Source organism: Lontra canadensis, unplaced genomic scaffold (genome assembly GCF_010015895.1).
Source record: "Lontra canadensis isolate GAN:19392208 unplaced genomic scaffold, GSC_riverotter_1.0 scaffold178, whole genome shotgun sequence".
Classification (NCBI taxonomy): Eukaryota; Metazoa; Chordata; class Mammalia; order Carnivora; family Mustelidae; genus Lontra; species Lontra canadensis.
The window spans coordinates 717672-727041 of NW_022631172.1; the positions used below are offsets into that span (position 1 = coordinate 717672).

Genomic DNA, 9370 nt, shown 5'->3' on the forward strand with positions numbered 1-9370 from the left:
ACATTTGACTCTCTAGTTCCATCCAAACTATTGCAAATGGCAAGATTGGTCATTGTTTTTTATGGTTGAGTAATATTCTACTCTGTGTGTGTGTGTGTGTGTGTGTGTGTGTGTGTACCACGACTTCTTTATCCATTCACCCATCAGTGGACATCTGGTCTCATTCCATAGTTTGGCTCTTGTGAACATTGCCACTATAAACATTGGGGTGCAGGTACCCCTTCAGATTACTACATTTGTATCTTTTGGATAAATACCCAGTAGTGAAATTGCTAGGTCATAGGGTAGCTCTATTTTCAACTTTTTGAGGAACATTCATACTGTTTTCCAGAGTGGCTGCACCAGCTTTCATTCTTACCAACAGTGTAAGAGCGTTCCCCTTTCTCTGCATCCTTGCCGACATTTTTTGTTTCCTGACTTGTTCATTTTAGCCATTCTGACTGGTGTGAGGTGTTAGCTCATTGTGGTTTTGATTTGCATTTCCCTGATGATGAGTGATGTGGAGCACATTTTCATGGGTCTGTTGGCCACCTGGATGTATTATTTGGAGAAATGTCTGTTTATGTCTTCTCCCCATTTCTTGACTGGATTTTGTTGTTGTTGTTGTTTGCCATGTTGAGTTTTATAATTTCTTTATATATTTTGGATGAAAATGAAAGCACAATGATTCAGAACCTCTGGGATGGGGGCACCTGGGTGGCTCAGTGGGTTAAAGGCTCTGCCTTTGGCTCAGGTCATGATCTCAGTGTCCTGGGATCGAGCCCCACATCAGGCTCTCTGCTCAGCAGGGAGCATGCTTCCCCCCCCTCCCCGCTTGTCTCTCTGACTACTTGTGATCTCTGTCAAATAAATAAATAAAATCTTTAAAAACAAATACTACAAAACCTCTGGGATGTAGCAAAAATAATTCTAAGAGGGAAGTTTATAGTAATACAGGCCTACCACAAGAAGCAAGGAAAATCTCAAATCAACAACATAGTCTTATATCTAAATGAGCTAGAAAAAGAACAATAAACAAAACCTAAAACCAGCAGAAGGAAGGAAATAATAAAGATTAGAGCAGAAATCAATGATACAGAAACTAAAAGAACAATAGAACATACCAGTGAAACCAGAAGCTGGTTGCTTGAAAAAAATCAATAAAATTGATAAACCTCTAGCTAGACTTATCAAGAAAAAAAAGAGAAAGGACTCAAATAAAATACAAATGAGAAAGGAAAAATAGTAACCAACACCACAGAAGTATAAGAGAATGTTATGAAAAGCTATATGCCAACAAATTGCACAACTGGAAGAAATGAATAAATTCCTAGAGACATATAAACTACAAAAACTGAAAGAGGAAGAAATAGGAAATTTGAATAGAATGACAATCAGCAAAGAAATTGAGTCAGTAATCAAAAAACTCCAAACAGCCTCTCCCACAATACTTGTGCTTTTCCTTTCCAACCAGGGCTCAGCAGAATGGCTTCCACAAAGAAGGGTGGTGAGAAGAGCCGTTCTACCATTAACAAGGTAGTGACCCGAGAAAACACTGTAATTGTTCACAAGTGCATCCATGGAGTGGGTTTTAAGAAGTGTTTCACTAGGGCACCCAGTGAGATCTGGAAATGTGCCACAGAGTAGATGGGAACTCCAGAAGTGCACTTTTATATAAGGTTCAACAAAGCTGTCTGGGTCAAAGGGATAAGGAATGTTCCATACTGTGTCCGTGTGTGGCTGTCCAGAAAATGTAAGGAGGATGAAGATTCACCAAAGAAACTCTGTATGTTGATTCCCTATGTACCTATCACCACCTTCAAAAATCTACAGTTAATGTGGATGAGAACTAATTGCTGCTTATCAAATAAAGGCATAAAGATGCAAAACAGAGAGACAACCCCCCCCCCCCAAAACACCCAACTCCGGACAAACAAAAGTCCAGGAGCAGATGGCTTTATAGGCAAACTCTCCCAAACATTTAAAGAAGAATCAATACCTATTCTTTTTAAACTATTTCAAAAAATAGAAAAGGAGGGAAAAAGCTCAAAATTCATTCTATGAGGGCAGCATTACCCTGATACCAAAACCATATAAAGACCCCACTAAAAAAGAGAACTATAGGCCAATATCCCTGATAAACATAGATGCAAAAATCCTCAACAAATTAGTAGCAAACCAAATGCGACAAAACATTTAAGAAATCATTCATGGGCACCTGGGTGGCTCAATCATTAAGTATGGGCCTTTGGCTCAGGTCATGAACCTAGGGTCCTGGGACTGAGCCCTATGTTGGGCTCCCTGCTCAGTGGGAAGCCTGTTTCTCCCTCTCCAACTTCCCTCTGCTTGTGTTTCCTCTCCTTCTGTCTCTCTGTCAAATTAAAAAAAAAAAAGTCATTCACTACAACCAAGTGGGATTTGTTCCTGGGATGCAGGGGTGGTTCACTATTTGTAAATCAATCAGTGTGGTATATCACATCAATAAAAGAAAGGATAAGAACCATATGACCCTTTCAATAGATGCAGAAAGCATTTAACAAAATACAACATCCATTCATGATGAAAACCCACAACAAATTCAGTTTAGAGGGAAAATACCTCAACATAATCAAGGCCGTATATGAAAAACCCACAGCCCCCATCATCATAAGTGGGGAAGAACTGAGAACTTTCCTCTATGGTCAGGAACATGATAAGGATGTCCACTCTTACCACTTTCATTCCATGTAGTACTGGAAGTCCTACCCACATCAGTCAGACAACAAAAAGAAATAAAAGGCATCCAAATCAGTAAGGAAGAAGGAAAACTTTCACTGTTTGGAGAAGATATGATACTCTATATAGAAAATCCAAAGGACTCCACCAAAGAACTTTTAGAACTGATAAATGAATTCAGTAAAGTGGCAGGATACAAAATTAGTGTTGCATCTCTATGTACCAATAAAGAAGCAGGACAAAGAGAAAATAAGAAAATAATATCATTTATAATTGCACCAACATAATAAGATATTCAGGGATAAACCTAACCAAAGTGGTGAAAGACCTGTACTCTGGAAACTATAAAACACTGATGAACGAAATGGAAGATGACACAAAGAAATGGAAAGACATTCCATGCTCATGGATTGGAAGAATAAATATTGTTAAAATGTCTATGCTACCCAAAGCAATCTACACACTTAATGCAATTCCTATTAAAATACCAGTAGCATTTTTAACAAAACTGGAATAAACAAACCTAAACTTTGTATGGAACCACAAAAAAACCCAAATAGTCAAAAAGCAATGTTGAAAAAGAAAAGCAAAGCTGGAGGCATCACAATTCCGGACCTCTAATCATATTACAAAGCTGTGGTGATCAAGACAGTATGGTACTGGCACAAAAATAGACACACAGATCAATGGAAAAGAATAGAAAACCCAGAAATGAACTCACAATTATATAGTCAATTAATCTTCAACGAAGCAGAAAGAATGTCCAGTGGGAAAAAGACTGTCTCTTCAACAATGGTGTTGGGAAAACTGGACAACCATATGCAGAAGAATGAAACTGGACCACTTTATTTTACCACACACAAAAATAAATTCAAAATAGATGAAAGATCTCAGTATGAGACAGAAAACCATCAAAATCCAAGAAGAGAACACAGGCAGTAAGTTCTTTGTCATTGGCTGTAGCAACTTCTTTCTTGATATGTCTCCTGAGGTAAGGGGGGGGGGAAAGCAAGAATAAACTATTGGAACTACATCAAGATAAAAAGCTGCTGCAGAGCAAAAGAAACAATCAGCAAAACTAAAAGGTGACCTGTAATGACCTATAATGGGAGAAGATATTTACAAATGGTATATCTGATAAGGGGGAAGCTGGACTTTATTTTATCTCAAGGACAATGAGTGATCATCCCAAGATTTTATGCAGGGCAATCTCATGATCTGATTGCCTTTTGCATTGAACACTTTAGCTACTTCAAGGTGAGGGGGCTGTGGGAGGGTGAGAATGGAAGCATTGAAATCAGTGAGGCCTTGCCTGGAAACACTGGGGGCCTGAACCAAGGGAGTGAGGGGAGGGAGTCAGAATTTGATTGATAGTTAGGAGGCAAAAATAATAAACCTTAGTGTTTGATGGGATGTAACAGGAGAGGAATAAGGAGGGGTGATATGGGCCACTGGGTAAATGGTGGTATCTGCCATTCATTAAAATTGCAGGTGGAGCAGGTTTGGAGGAGGGTAATGAGAACACAAGGTCACTTGTGACCATTCTGCTGCTGATGTCCTCGGGGCAGTCACCAAGTGGGGATATCCTGTAGTTAGTTGTATTTGTCCATAACCAAAGTCTGAGATACACGGGCCTTTGAAATTCAAATGGGAATGATTCAAACCACATTCCACATGCAGTGGGAGCTCTACATCCTTCCCAAAGTCTCTGTAGATTCTTGAGGGGGTGATTAATGTTTTTGCTCATTGCCTGTAGACCTCAATTCTGGGCTCTGCTGAATTGGTTCAGTTGATGGATCATGTTTCTGCCTGGTTTCCTGCCGCATTGCCCCAGCTGTTGAACTAAGCTACTTCCCCTTAATTTTCACGAAACCCAAACCAAAAACTCAGTCTCACAAGGCTACTGTATGTGTGGCAGGTTTGACTCAGTGATTTGTGGAGATGCGAGAGGTTTGGGTGGAAGCGATGCAGGACAATTTTAAAATGAATAACCAACCTCCTTGTTCCTGAGAAGCCCTGGGCCAACCTGCCAACCTCAGCTGCTGCCTCCTCGGAATTGATTTGCCCTCTATCCTTTCTCTCTCTCAGTGCTTAGTAGGGATGGAAACAAACAAAGGCAAAACAAAACCAAACCTCCTATTTTATTATGCTAAATTTCTTTGTAGTTCTTTTCTTCAAGCCGTCTTTGCATATCCAAAGATTCATAAAGTGCTCTGCTAACAGTGAAATTATCTTCTGGGTCCTTCCCATCCACCCTCCTCTCTTTTTCCAACCACCACATCTTTGTATGGAGAAGGAGGGGTATGAGGTATTTCACCACTGATAAGAATGATACCCCCTAGAAGAGAAAGGGTCACAGGTAGTTTTTATTAAAAAATCCATTGTTTCCCTTCATTATCTGAGTCTGGCTCTTAAGAGTGGGCTGGAGGTAGAGGTTTGACAGTCAGCAACAGAGAGCATCTACTTGAAGCAGGATAAGTGTATGTGATCATCCAAAGAGAATGCATACAATGAGAAGAGAAGGGCAGCCTAGGATGAAAAATCTGGTATCCACAAACATCTAAGCCTCACATTTTAATGGATTAAGGGAGCTATGGAACCAAAGGGGCCCTTGGAGTTGGTTGAAGAGGAGAAAAAGAAGCAGAGTGTTTGTCGTGAATACCAAGGTAGGCGGGTACTATTTCTTAGAAAGGAGGTGAAATCTGGAATGTGTGTCTTTGTAACCTAAGCCCTTGTCAGAGTGCTTGGACTCTAATAAATGCTCAGTGAATATTTGTTGATTTCAAACAGGCAGCCTTGCTAATCTGACTTTTACTTTTTCATAGTTGAGAGAGCAACTGTTTTAGTTCTTTTCTATATATTTCCAAGAGACTCCTCGCACTCTCATCACATGACTTAGCTTGAGAACCTTTGACAAGCGTTCCCTCAACATCTTTCTTCTCAAGCTTACAGCCTACATTTGTCTTTACAGGTACCCTCTCTACCTCAGCATTTCTTTGTCTCACTCTTCTTTCCATTGTATCTTAGAGAAAACAATGTTGTTGTTTTTCCTCTTTTGGCAGGGCTCATTATACTCTCTACTAGCTCTTCCCTTCAAGGGAGCTCTGATTTGTGATAATGAGAAGCTTTAGTGAGCAACTAGCCTAGATTAAGAAAAATTACGAACTCCATTATCATTAAACACCATTTGATAAACAGTAACTTTCAAAACATTGCCTCCAGGATAGTGGTGCTAGTGAGGGTAGAGAAATGAAAAAGGTTCATGGTGATGAAAACCATGGGAACTTCTGGTCTATGTAACCTCTTTCCTCCTTTTCAACTTGAAACTTCTGGAGAGAGGACTATACTCAGTTCTAGTTCTTCACAACTCACTTTTCCTTAACCCTTTGTAGTTTGTTTTCCTCTGTTGCAGAAACTGTTCTCCAGGGGATTTGGCTCACCAAGTTAATGGATTTTCCCTCAGGCCTTATTTACCTCATCTGATTTGAGTAGTATTTGATACTGTCAGGCTCTTCTTTCCTTCCTTTGATTCACTAGTATACCATTCAATAGCTTCTCAGGTTTTCTAGTCATCCTCTAATGTCCTAACTATAGACCGCCTTTTTTTTTTCTTTTTTTCCCACTTTATTTTATTTTTTTTAGTGTTCCAAAGTTCATTGTTTATGAACCACACCCAGTGCTCCGTGCAATGTGTGCCCTCCTTAATACCCACCACCAGGCTCAACCATCCCCCCACTCCTTCCCCTCCAAAACCCTCAACTTGTTTCTCAGAGTCCACAGTCTCTCAGGCTTCATCTCCCCCTCCAATTTCCCTCAATTCACTTTTCCTTTCCTTCTCCTAATATCCTCCATGTTATTCCTTATGTTCCACAAGTGAACCATATGATAATTGACTTTCTCTGCTTGACATTTCACTCAGCATAATCTCTTCCAGTCCCACCCATGTTAATACAAAAGTTACGTATTCATCCTTTCTGATGGAGGCATAATACTCCATTGTATATATGGACCATATCTTCTTTATCCATTCGTATAGACTGACTTTTGAATGACCTGCACTTTGAATTGTCTACTGCACATCTAAATCAGACCAGCAATTTTAAACTATGTATCTAAAAATAAATTTGTATTTGATTGGATCCTGATTTGAAAACCAGCTATAGGGGCGCCTGGGTGGCTCAGTGGGTTAAAGCCTCTGCCTTCAGCTCAGGTCATGATCCCAGGGTCCTGGGATCGAGCCCCACATCGGGCTCTCTGCTCGGCAGGAAGCCTGCTTTCCTTCCTCTCTCTGCCTGCCTCTCTGCCTACCTGTGATCTCTGTCTGTCAAATAAATAAATAAAATCTTTAAAAAAAAGAAAAAAAAGAAAAAAAAAAGAAAACCAGCTATAGATAAGTCACTAGTTGTAAAATTGGATAAATTTGGACATGGACTAACTATGATGTTAGGGGATTATTATTACTTTTTAAATTTTTAAATTAACATATAATGTATTATTTGTTTCAGGGGTACAGGTCTATGAATCATCAGTCTTAGACATTTCACAGCACTCACCATAGCACATACCCTCCCCAATGTCCTTAACCCAACCACCCTCTCCCTCCCCCACATCCTCTAGCAGCCCTCAGTTTGTTTCCTGAGATTAAGAGTCTCTATGGTTTGTCTCCCTCCCCAGTAACATCTTGTTTCATTTTTTCCCTCCCTTCCCCCCCATAACCTCCCACCCTGCCTCTCAAATTCCTCATACCAGAGAGATCATATGATAATTATCTTTCTCTGATTGACTTATTTCACTTAGGATGATACCCTCTAGTTCCATCCACGTCATTACCATGGCAAGATTTCATTTTTTGGTGGCTGCATAGTATACCTTTGTATATATATACCACATCTTCTTTATCCATTCATCTGTTGATGGCCATCTAGGCTCTTTTGATAGTTCAACTATTGTGGACATTGCTGCTATAAACATTCAGGTGCACGTGCCCCTTCAGATCCCTACATTTGTATCTTTTTTTTCCCTCTTATCCCCCTTTTTATTTTATTTTTTTTTTAATTTTTACTTTTTATAAACATATATTTTTATCCCCAGGGGTACAGGTCTGTGAATCTCCAGGTTTACACACTTCACAGCACTCACCTTAGCACATACCCTCCCCAAATGTCCATAAACCCACCCCCCTCTCCCAACCCCCCTCCCCCCAGCAACCCTCAGTTTGTTTTGTGAGATTACGAGTCACGTATGGTTTGTCTCCCTCCCAATCCCATCTTGTTTCATTTATTATTCTCCTACCCCCTTAATGCCCCATGTTGCATCTCCACTTCCTCATATCAGGGAGTTCATATGATAGTTGTCTTTCTCCGATTGACTTATTTTGCTAAGCATGATACCCTCTAGTTCCATCCACGTCGTCGCAAATGGCAAGATTTCATTTCTTTTGATGGCTGCATAGTATTCCATTGTGTGTATATACCACATCTTCTTTATCCATTCATCTGTGGATGGACATCTAGGTTCTTTCCATAGTTTGGCTATTGTAGACATTGCTGCTATAAATATTCGGGTGCACGTGCCTCTTTGGATCACTATGTTTGTATCTTTAGGGTAAATACCCAGCAGTGCAATTGCTGGCTCATAGGGTAGCTCTATTTTCAACTTTTTGAGGAACCTCCATGCTGTTTTCCAGAGTGGTTGCACCAGCTTGCATTCCCACCAACAGTGTAGGAGGGTTCCCCTTTCTCCACATCCTTGCCAGCATCTGTCATTTCCTGACTTGTTCATTTTAGCCATTCTCACTGGTGTGAGGTGATATCTCATTGTGGTTTTGATTTGTATTTCCCTGATGCCGAGTGATATGGAGCACTTTTTCATGTGTCTGTTGGCCATCTGGATGTCTTCTTTGCAGAAATGTCTGTTCATGTCTTCTGCCCATTTCTTGATTGGATTATTTGTTCTTTGGGTGTTGAGTTTGCTAAGTTCTTTATAGATTTTGGACACTAGCCCTTTATCTGATATGTCGTTTGCAAATATCTTCTCCCATTCTGTCATTTGTCTTTTGGTTTTGTTAACTGTTTCATTTGCTGTGCAAAAGCTTTTGATCTTGATGAAATCCCAATAGTTCATTTTTGCCCTTGCTTCCCTTGTCTTTGGCGATGTTCCTAGGAAGAAGTTGCATGGCTGAGGTCGAAGAGGTTGCTGCCTGTGTTCTCCTCAAGGATTTTGATGGATTCCTTTCTCACATTGAGGTCCTTCATCCATTTTGAGTCTATTTTCGTGTGTGGTGTAAGGAAATGATCCAATTTCATTTTTCTGCATGTGGCTGTCCAATTTTCCCAACACCATTTATTGAAGAGGCTATCTTTTTTCCATTGGACATTCTTTCCTGCTTTGTCAAAGATTAGTTGACCATAGAGTTGAGGGTCTATTTCTGGGCTCTCTATTCTGTTCCATTGATCTATGTGTCTGTTTTTGTGCCAGTACCATGCTGTCTTGATGATGACAGCTTTGTAATAGAGCTTGACGTCCGGAATTGTGATGCCACCAACTTTGGCTTTCTTTTTCAATATTCCTTTGGCTATTCGAGGTCTTTTCTGGCTCCATATAAGTTTTAGGATTATTTGTTCCATTTCTTTAAAAAATGGATGGTATTTTGATAAGAATTGCACTAAATGTGTAG

General features: G+C 40.0%; 1 pseudogene; it reads left to right on the plus strand.

The window, feature by feature from the left end:
• The first annotated feature begins 1464 nt into the window (after positions 1 to 1464).
• Positions 1465 to 4065, plus strand: LOC116860560 (annotated as a pseudogene).
• The last annotated feature ends 5305 nt before the right edge of the window (positions 4066 to 9370 follow it).